The 9249-nt window shown below is 41.0% G+C and overlaps 1 non-coding gene across 1 annotated transcript; it reads left to right on the top strand.

The window, feature by feature from the left end:
* Positions 1-8849: 8849 nt before the first annotated feature.
* LOC111893286 (small nucleolar RNA R71) lies at positions 8850-8956 on the top strand. The gene has a single exon (XR_002850847.2). It is a non-coding gene; the product is annotated as a small nucleolar RNA R71 (small nucleolar RNA).
* Positions 8957-9249: the final 293 nt, after the last annotated feature.

Raw genomic sequence — 9249 nt, 5'->3', positions numbered from 1 at the left:
TTCCAATGTCATTACTGTCCCAAGTATACTCCACAACATCTTACGACAAAATCAAAGAGAGAATCTACTTTCAGATTCATTCTCACAAGGCTTCTATTTCAAAAGGACAATTTTGCTCTCTGCTAGGGCTTGCAGTAGACGCCTTAGTCATCTCACCAGACTTTATTACTACGACTCAACTGTTCTCGATGTTCTACGAGATGGGCTACACTGAGGTGCTTACCACCTTCACCAAATTTAAGAAATCTTGCTTACCCCCTCAATGGAATGGGTTACTCACCCTTCTTCACAAGGGGTTAGCTGAGCGTGTTGGTGGATTCGATGGTTCGAACAAATGCTTTATGACGATCCTGTACGGTCTCTACAATGGACTCAACCTGGACTATGGTTCATTGATTTGGACCCAACTAGTACAGAGTCTGTCCTCCTCTACCAAGCATTCTGAAATCTCCTGTGGTTGTTTTTCGACCATTGTCGCTCAAAGGGCAATAACCTCTCTTAAGGTTCCAGTCATAAAGGATTCTTTGCTCTCCTCTGTCTCCTCCTTCCATACCAAAAAGATAATCGTGGCTGATCCAACCAGGATTTCACACAATGGTTCTATTTCAGAAACAATATATCGGTCTGTTTCTCAGGAGAGTAGAGTTATCTCAGAATACAAATTGCTTCCTCCCAAGAGTCCACGAAAATTGACTCCTGAGATGCAAGCTGCCTTAGACGAGGTTGAGAAGCATGCTAAATGAGGAAAGAAAGTCACTCTTAAGAAAGAAGAAACCGGTGATCCCTCCTCCAAACCCGCTAAGTCCAAGAAACAGAAGGCTGAAAAAGGTGATTTCTCTGTTCCAAAGAAAGTAAAGAAAATGGCTCGCAGAAAAAAAACTCCTTCACCTTCCCATTCAGAACAAAAAGATGAGTAGTCTGCAGGTGAGGAAGAGGAAGAGCAGCATGAAGGTTCACCACCGCCTGTCGGTTCTACTCCTATCACCACTGCTCCATTACCACCTCCTATTTTTTCCCAAGCAACCTTCACCACTACACCTATCATTACCTCTACCATAAATTCTTCAGTCAAAGTCAACACATCTGATGTGGGGGCTAAGACTGAAGATACTCCTAAAGTCACTACCGAACCGATTTCCCCAACTCCCTCTAGTGACTCTAATCCAGTTCTCGGAGGAGCTGAATTTTAGTTCGATTCCACTTACTACAGTCCCTACCGAATCCCAAGTGAAGAGGATGAATCTGCTCCAGCAACCAAGCAGCAGATCGACAATATTAATGAAAAACTTGATACATTGATTGAGACATCCAAGAAGTGTAACGATGTTGTCATGAAAGCCTTTATGGACACTGCTTTACACCAATATCATGAGTCTATCGACAAGTGCACTGCTGCTTTGGATGACTCTACTTCTCTGTGCAAACAACCCACATCTGATATCAAAGAACTTATCCAAGACTCCAAGTTTTTTGTTGACTCTCTCAAGGGTCAAGCTGAGTCTAACGCTGCAAAGGTGACTGCATCAGTTGATTCCCTATCTCAGTATCTTCAAGGGGAACAAGCCAAGTTCGAGACTCTACGTTCTGATGTTTTTACTGATAATAAAACATTTCTGGCTTCTGTTGACTCTTGGTTAGAAAAGCTTCATGCTGATTTCCAGGTGGAAAGGCAACTCCGAGATGATATTGCTCAACAGACCACTATAAATGAAGTGCAGAAAGCTGAACTTGCCAAGGCAGAAAGAGAGATTTCCTTGTTAAAAACCGAACGAGCAGTTTTTCGCAGTTGTGATGGGGATGTTTGATGTGCACAAAAGTACCCACTAATTTTAATATTTATAACCTAACAAACTTAACTATCTATGCACTTATAGGCAGTGTACCTAGTCAGATTACAGTATAGTTTGGGTAAGTCGGGTGTCGATCACAGGGAACGGTATTCTAATTAATTTACTTACTATTAAATTAACCTAATTTATTTAACAAGTTTAATAAGGGGTTTATCTGGTTTTACAAGATCAGATGAACTTAAATCAAATTCAATAAATAAAAACACACTCTTGTTTAGTTTGAATCCACTTCTCCCTTATGGCTAGCTAACGATTACGGATTACTAAGTTGGTTTTTAGTTATATTAGTAATTTAGTTCTATCTTACCAATACTTAACTAATTCATGTCAAACCATGTATGTTCACACATAATTAAACACATAACTAATTATGAATGTAAATATGCTATGTAAGATTTGTTGTGTAAACGCAATTATGATCACAATTCACGTTCTCTAGCACAGCTAAACTTTATTTATTCTAATTACTAACTAAGATTGTTCAATCCTAGCTCTAACAATTCAATGTTCACTAAATTATTAGGTAAATAGGTTCATGCAGTTTAATGGTCACTAAGCTACACAGAACATGCAATTAAGCAATTAGATAAACGAATAATAACATGCTAGGTTATACAAATCAAACACAAGCAAATTTTTACCAACTAAGCTCAATCCATAATCATATAACTATTCATAAGTTTAAAGTTTCATCTAGCTAAACAAGAGTAGCTAGATTCAACTGCTCATCATAGTAATTAAACTAACACAGCTAAAACTAATAAAAGACATGTTCTTATTTAACTAAAATTTAAACCTTTACTTCTTTTGGTGTTGAAAACCCTCTTCCAGAACCTTTCTTTCGCTCTGAATCGTCTCCTGGAACTCTTTTTCTTCTGCCAAAAAGCCTCTTCCTTCGTAATAATCAGGAGGACTTATATAATCCTTAAAAACCCGCGCCACGCCGTGGCTAGGTTGCGCCACGTCGTGGGCTTCAAGCAATTCGTATCCTTCAAGGAAATCCTCCGCGTCGCGATGTTTATCTTCTGGAACACCCGTGCCACGTCGTGGGCTGCATCGCCACGTCGTGAATTGAGCTCTTATTGTGAATTTATTATTTTCTTGTCTTCCAAGCCTCCCATGTTCCCCATTTTTTCACCTTTGGTCCCTCTCTTCGAAAATCCTTTGTATTGACTGAAAATAACAATTTAAACTCATAAGTATCATTATTCTAAACATATTATCAATTTATTAATAAAAATGTACTTAAATATTGCCTAAAAATAAGTATAAATATGGCAATATCAAAATACCCCACACTTAGGCTTTGCTTGCCCTCAAGCAAATTTAAACTTAATTCTTAATTACTAACACTACACAGAACAATCCGACTCTAGTTCAGCCATTATGCCAAAACCTCAATGCATGCATTTGTATCTAAAATTCTCCTAAAGTACCCCCCCCCATACTTTAAATACTAACAATCTTCATAAACACTCGCCCACTTTTTCCGAACAATGCTCATTTTATGCAACCCTCCGAATCCATCCGCAACAAACCTCCTTATCCTCAAGGTATTTTTAGTTGAGCAACCTAAGCATACATAATCTAGAATTACAATTTATCGATACCACTATGGAGCTCTTTTGAATTCTTCATTTTCTTGACATTTGATCTTTGATTTCTTTTGAATTCACCACCTTATTTCATTTGATTTCTGGTATCTTCAACTTTTGAATTTCTTGGAATTTTGATCTTTTGATCTTCACTTTATTTGCTCCAAAATTCATACAATTTTTCTTGTAATTCTCTCTCTCTTTTTTTTACATGTACCTCACTTTTTTCACTCAAAACCTACATGCTTAAGCAGAGGCACTCAACCTCAACCTTTATTGGCTAACGATAATAATTTTCCTGGATACATTTCAGGTTTAGGCTGCTAAACATATTGCATCCCTCAAACCAAGCGGGGTTGTGTTTTTGTTCCATGATTTCACTAAAATAAGGGAGGCCACAAATGCACTATAACGTGTATTGGCTCAACTAAACATTTGAACTTTCATCGGATCATCCCGCATAATACTAGCAATTATAGCTCAAATTATTATTACTAGATTCAATTAATAAAAATTTGAATTTTCAAAATTTTCTAGCAATTTACTTTTTCTACCCCTACCCCACACTTATTTCATACAATGCCCTCATGGTATGTATAAAAACAAATCAAAATTAAAGAAAAGGGAGAAAAAGGAACAGACTCCCCTGGGATAGTGGCGTGAACATCTCCAAAAGTGTGGAAAATGTGCAATTGGACTTCCAAAAATCAAAACTCGGTGTAGAACTGGTCGAATACGTAAATAAACCACGAACAGGACTCGAAACTTTAATTCGTCAAAGTGGGTATTTGTAAGGAAAATGTGGCAATGATAAACTGGATCACGTCGTGGCATATATCTGGACACGTCGTGATATGGATTGAAACCGCGTACACCAAAATGCGGAATTACTACAAATTGCAAGAGCACAATGACGTGGCATAAGGAGTCCACGTCATGGAAACTGGGCATCAGCAGAAAATGACTTGTTTGATTTATTTACTCTAGCAGCTTTGACCAATGGCTAACTGGTTTCCGACACTTCTATGCAAATATATTTCCCAACTATAACCTCTCTCCTAATATACCCCACACTTATCTTGAATTGTGGGTTCCGACTCACGACTCTAAGCTTCCTTGACTAGACAAACACGACTCGAAAGTTAACCTTCTATGCTCCTTAGAATTCCAACGCTAATCTGAAAAATTAGATCAACCCAAAAGAAACAAAAAGCAACATAATAGTTTAATAATGTTTTACACACCAAAGTCAACATAAAAAAAAAAAAAAAACTACTCAAAAACAAAACAAAAGAAATAAAATCAATCATCATCTTGATCTTGTGCTCCACTTGGCCCTGCCCCATCATTTTGCGGACGCCATAGCTCCTCCCATGTCGGAAAATAGGGATACTGTGGTGGCATAGAAGGTGGTCGGGTCACACCCAAATGTGAATAAATACCCTCAGTAAGCTAGGTATGGTAAATGGCATGACCCCGTAGATTATCCAAATATGTTCCCACCCGACTCTGAAAAGGGTCGGTGGGCACTCCCTGCACATACTGCGAAGCAGCACGCTCTCGCTCGACCTCACCTCTAGCCCGCACATTCCGACGCCTCGGCCTGGCTGGTAGTTGCTGTCCCGGCTGCACCTCCTCCTGCTCGTCATCTATCGGCGGTATAACAAAACGACCCCCGATATTTACCACCGCTCGCATCACACCCAAGACTTGAATGGTCAAGTCTGTGTTCGGGAATCGAGTAAGATTCCTCACAAAGTCATGGGTCAAAATATGATATGACCTATCCAAGCGAGTAACCAAATGCTCCCCAGTAATCGGGCTCCCAGGCCTAGAATTGGCCGCTTTCTTCCCCATAAACCTCGCCAACATATAAGGCAAATCACAGCAAACCCCCGAGGTAATAAGTGTCCATAAATAAAATAGATTCTGGATGGGGACCTTATCACCATGATGCTTGTGATTGATTGAAAACGTGATAAGGCGGTGCAAAAATCGGAAAACAGGATTCCGAATTTGTGACTCACTCGAGTCACGAGTGTTGTACTCATGGTTAGAAATGCCCCGCCAAAACTGCACATCCAAAGTACCCGGAGCAAAATCCCGCACACATCCAAGCAAGAAAGGGATAAAAAACGGAGATTGCGTCTCCACTTCCGTATAGAGCCCCATACGCCAAGCAAATTCCCGAAGACTACACTCACGATATACACCCCCCAAACGAAACACGAGTGCCCGGTTGTAGGTGACATCAAGGGTGCGTTCCTCGAAGCATACGGTAGAGAAAAATTCTACCGACAATTCCCGATACACTGGTTCTTGAATGGCGAATAAATTCCTCCACCCGTGACAAGTGAACGAAAATTGGTCTCCAACATAAGTCTTCGACCAATAACGTTCCAGCTCCGCTACCATTCCCACTCTACCAAGCCATCCCCAATCGATAATTGGGGCTATTGCAAACTTCCTATTGTATAACCATCCAAGCCGATTCTCGTAGGTTGTTAGCAACGGTCGGGGAACGTTTTGAGGAAACTGGTATAGAGGATGTATGCTTGCTACATCTATCGGGTTTTCTTCCTGTGGAACAGCTCGTCGTGGTCCCATTTCTGCAAACAAAAGCAAACCAAAGCAGCAAACAAATAACACATTAAAACATATTAAATGGGTCTGCCAGAAGTCACGACGTGGCCAGGCTATGCCACGTCGTGGGCCGCATCGCACACAGATTCTAAATCGGTCTTTTTACAAGCGATTTCCACAAAAATAGTGCTTGGGGTTTGTTCCTATGGACATTTAAATGACATGCAATCTAAAATCAGCCACTAGATTCAACCAATTTCGTGAATCATACAAACCCTAATCATGAAAACTTGAAATTGGAAGAAATAATTACAAAATAATGAGTAAAACACATACCAAATGGATTGATTGGCAAGATCTTGCTAGGAAATTGGAAGTATAATAGGAAATTGGCTGTGGGGTTATGATGTTCCCGTGAGTGCGGCAGTCTCCAAGTGGGGGATGAGATTTCTCGGTCAAAGGGTTTTAAGCAATTGGTCCCCCCCTGATTTTTAAAGGCCACGACGTGGCTGGCTATGCCCACGTCGTGGACCTTAAATCTTTTTTAAGAATCGCGTATTCCTTTCGACCCACGACGTGGCTGGGCTATGCCCACGTCGTGGAAACTGCCAGATGCAAAATTTTAATGAAGTTTATCATATTAACTAATTTCTTTGCATATCATTCATTATTTAATGTTCCCTACAGCTAATTCTCTACTAATTACCAGTTTTTAGATGATGAATCGATGTCTTTCCTAATTAAAAAGAAAATAAAGAAAAGAAAATTTTAAAAAGAAAATGCAAACCAAACTCGGGTTGCCTCCCGAGAAGCGCTTCTTTTTCTTGGAGTCTTGAGCTGGACTCCGTGCCTTCTACATTGAATCTTCGGAAGAGTCTACCACCAGGATCTTTTGTTCCTTGAACCGTCGTTTATAAGCTTGAACTCTCCTTTTATACGCTTTCTTTGAATTTTCTTTTTTTGCTTTTCCATCTTCTACAAGCTTGCGTTTTGTGCCCTTTGTTTGTTCCTTGCACTCCATAACATTCTCCTCTTCTTTCACCACCGGCCTTGTTACTTTTGAAGTGACTTCCTTTTCATCACTTATCATTTCCTCGTCCTCTTTGCTCACCCAAGAAGGCGGGCTCTTGTAAGCTATGACTTCAATCAAATACGAAACAGATGCCCTTCGTTTTGTCCGCTTGTCTTGATGAACTGCCTTTATCTCTTCTTCCATAAGCTTATCCAGCTCTTCTAGTTCATTCTCCTCATTAATTGTGAACACCTCTTCTTTATCTTCTTGAAAGTCATCTCTTATCCCGAAGACTTCTTGTTCATCCCCAACTCTCAAAGTGAGTTTGGACTCGCGGATATCCACAAGGGCACCAGCATTGTTAAGCAATGGCCGACCAAGGATTATCGGAACATCCGGGTCTTCTTTCATGTCCAAGACTACAAAGTCTATTGGAAAAACAAATTTTCCAATTTTAACCAAAATATCCTCCATTATGCCTCGGGGTTGTGTCACCGAACGGTTCGCCATGTGAATCTTCATTTTTGTAGCCTTCATCTTCTGAATCTCCAATTTTTGATAAAATGAAAAAGGCATTAGATTAATGCTAGCCCCGGAATCGGCTAAAGCATTAACCTTCATTTTATTCCCAAACTCGCATGGAAGAGTGAGGCGTCCAGGATCCCCCATCTTTTCTGGTGTTTCTCCCAACACAGCTTTTGAAGTTTGTTCACTTAGAATCACTGTAGACTGCTTCTTTAATTGCCTTCGCGTATCTATCAAGTCTTGTAGTAATTTCTGGTTCTCGGGAGCTTTGGATAAGGACTCAACAAAAGGAGTATTAATTGGAATCCCTTTCACATGCTTCACAAACTCTAAATGTTCCTTCTCCAGTTGACTAAGTGCTGCGCGGGTGGGAAATAGCATAGGTGGATGATAAGCTGGAATAGGCTCAAAGGATTTTTTCTCAGACTTGCGCCACGTCGTGGCGAGCCTGGTTCAGCACTTTCTCCACTTTCGATCCTTGATTTCTTGGGCTGCTGCGGTTCTTCTTCCAACGCCCCCAGGAACTCAGATATTGTATCTTCTTCAGTATCGATGGCCATTACATGAGATTGGGCCTTTACTTCGGGATTATTCGGGGACAATTTTTCATGAACTAAAGTGGCTAGTTGACCAAATTGTACTTCAAGGTTATGGATGGAGGCTTGCTGGTTCTTTATCAATGTTTGTTGTTCCATGATAGCGAAATCCGTGGCATCGTGTCTCTTTTCCGAAGCCTTCATAAACTTCATCAAAATGGTCTCTAGGTCGGGTTTCTTCTCGGCTGGTGGCTGCTCCTTTTGATAAAGGCCTTGACCTGTCTACCTATACTTCTCTTCTTTTTGCTTCTTATACTCTTCATATGGCAGCCACTCCTTCTTTGGTTTCCTCCAGTCCTCATCAAACTTATCCCCACTAGAGTAGCACACTTGAGCTTTTCTGTTCCCAAACTCATCCACGTTGCAGTCCTTGGTCAAGTGTGGACCACTGCATCGCTCGCACCCCACTCTTATGGCATGTATCGACTGGTCTATTTGTGTTATCCTGCGATCCATGTTATTTAGCATGGCCATGACAGCTGCAATTTCTTCAGTTTGGGCCCCTTCACCGCCTTTGCTTCCGTCTTGCCTCGGGTTATGGTATTCGCGGGAGTGTTTCGCGAATTCTTCAATTAGCTCCTTGACCTCCCTTGGATTTTTCTTTGTCAATGGTCCTTGAGAATCAAGGAGTTGTCTTGTCATCACATTGACCCCATCATAAAATATTGACATCTCTTGCTGCACATTTAGGTCATGTTGCGGGCAATTTCTGAGTAAGCCCTTGTACCGCTCCCATGCTTCATATAGTGACTCCCCCGGCTGTTGCTCAAAGTTGGCTATTGCCTTCTTGAGTTTGGCTATCTTGGATGGCGGGCAAAACTGGTCCAGGAATTGCTCACGCATTTGAGCCCAAGTGGTGATTGTACCCGGTGGGAGTGCTTTTAACCACTCCTTAGCAGCTCCTTTGAAAGTGATGGGAAGCATCCTAAGCAAGACTGTGTTCCTGTTGACATTTGGGACATTGAAGTAATCTGCAATGTCGTTGACTTCATCTAGATGCTTAAAAGCATCCTCATGATCTTTCCCGAAAAATGGGATGTCCTTCAGCGCAGTCAATATGTGTCCCTTCAGCTCGAAGGTGGCAGTGG

This window comes from Lactuca sativa, chromosome 3 (assembly GCF_002870075.4).
Source record: "Lactuca sativa cultivar Salinas chromosome 3, Lsat_Salinas_v11, whole genome shotgun sequence".
Taxonomy (NCBI): Eukaryota; Viridiplantae; Streptophyta; class Magnoliopsida; order Asterales; family Asteraceae; genus Lactuca; species Lactuca sativa.
Note: the sequence above shows the minus strand (reverse complement) of the source record. Positions and strands in the feature narration are given on the sequence as shown.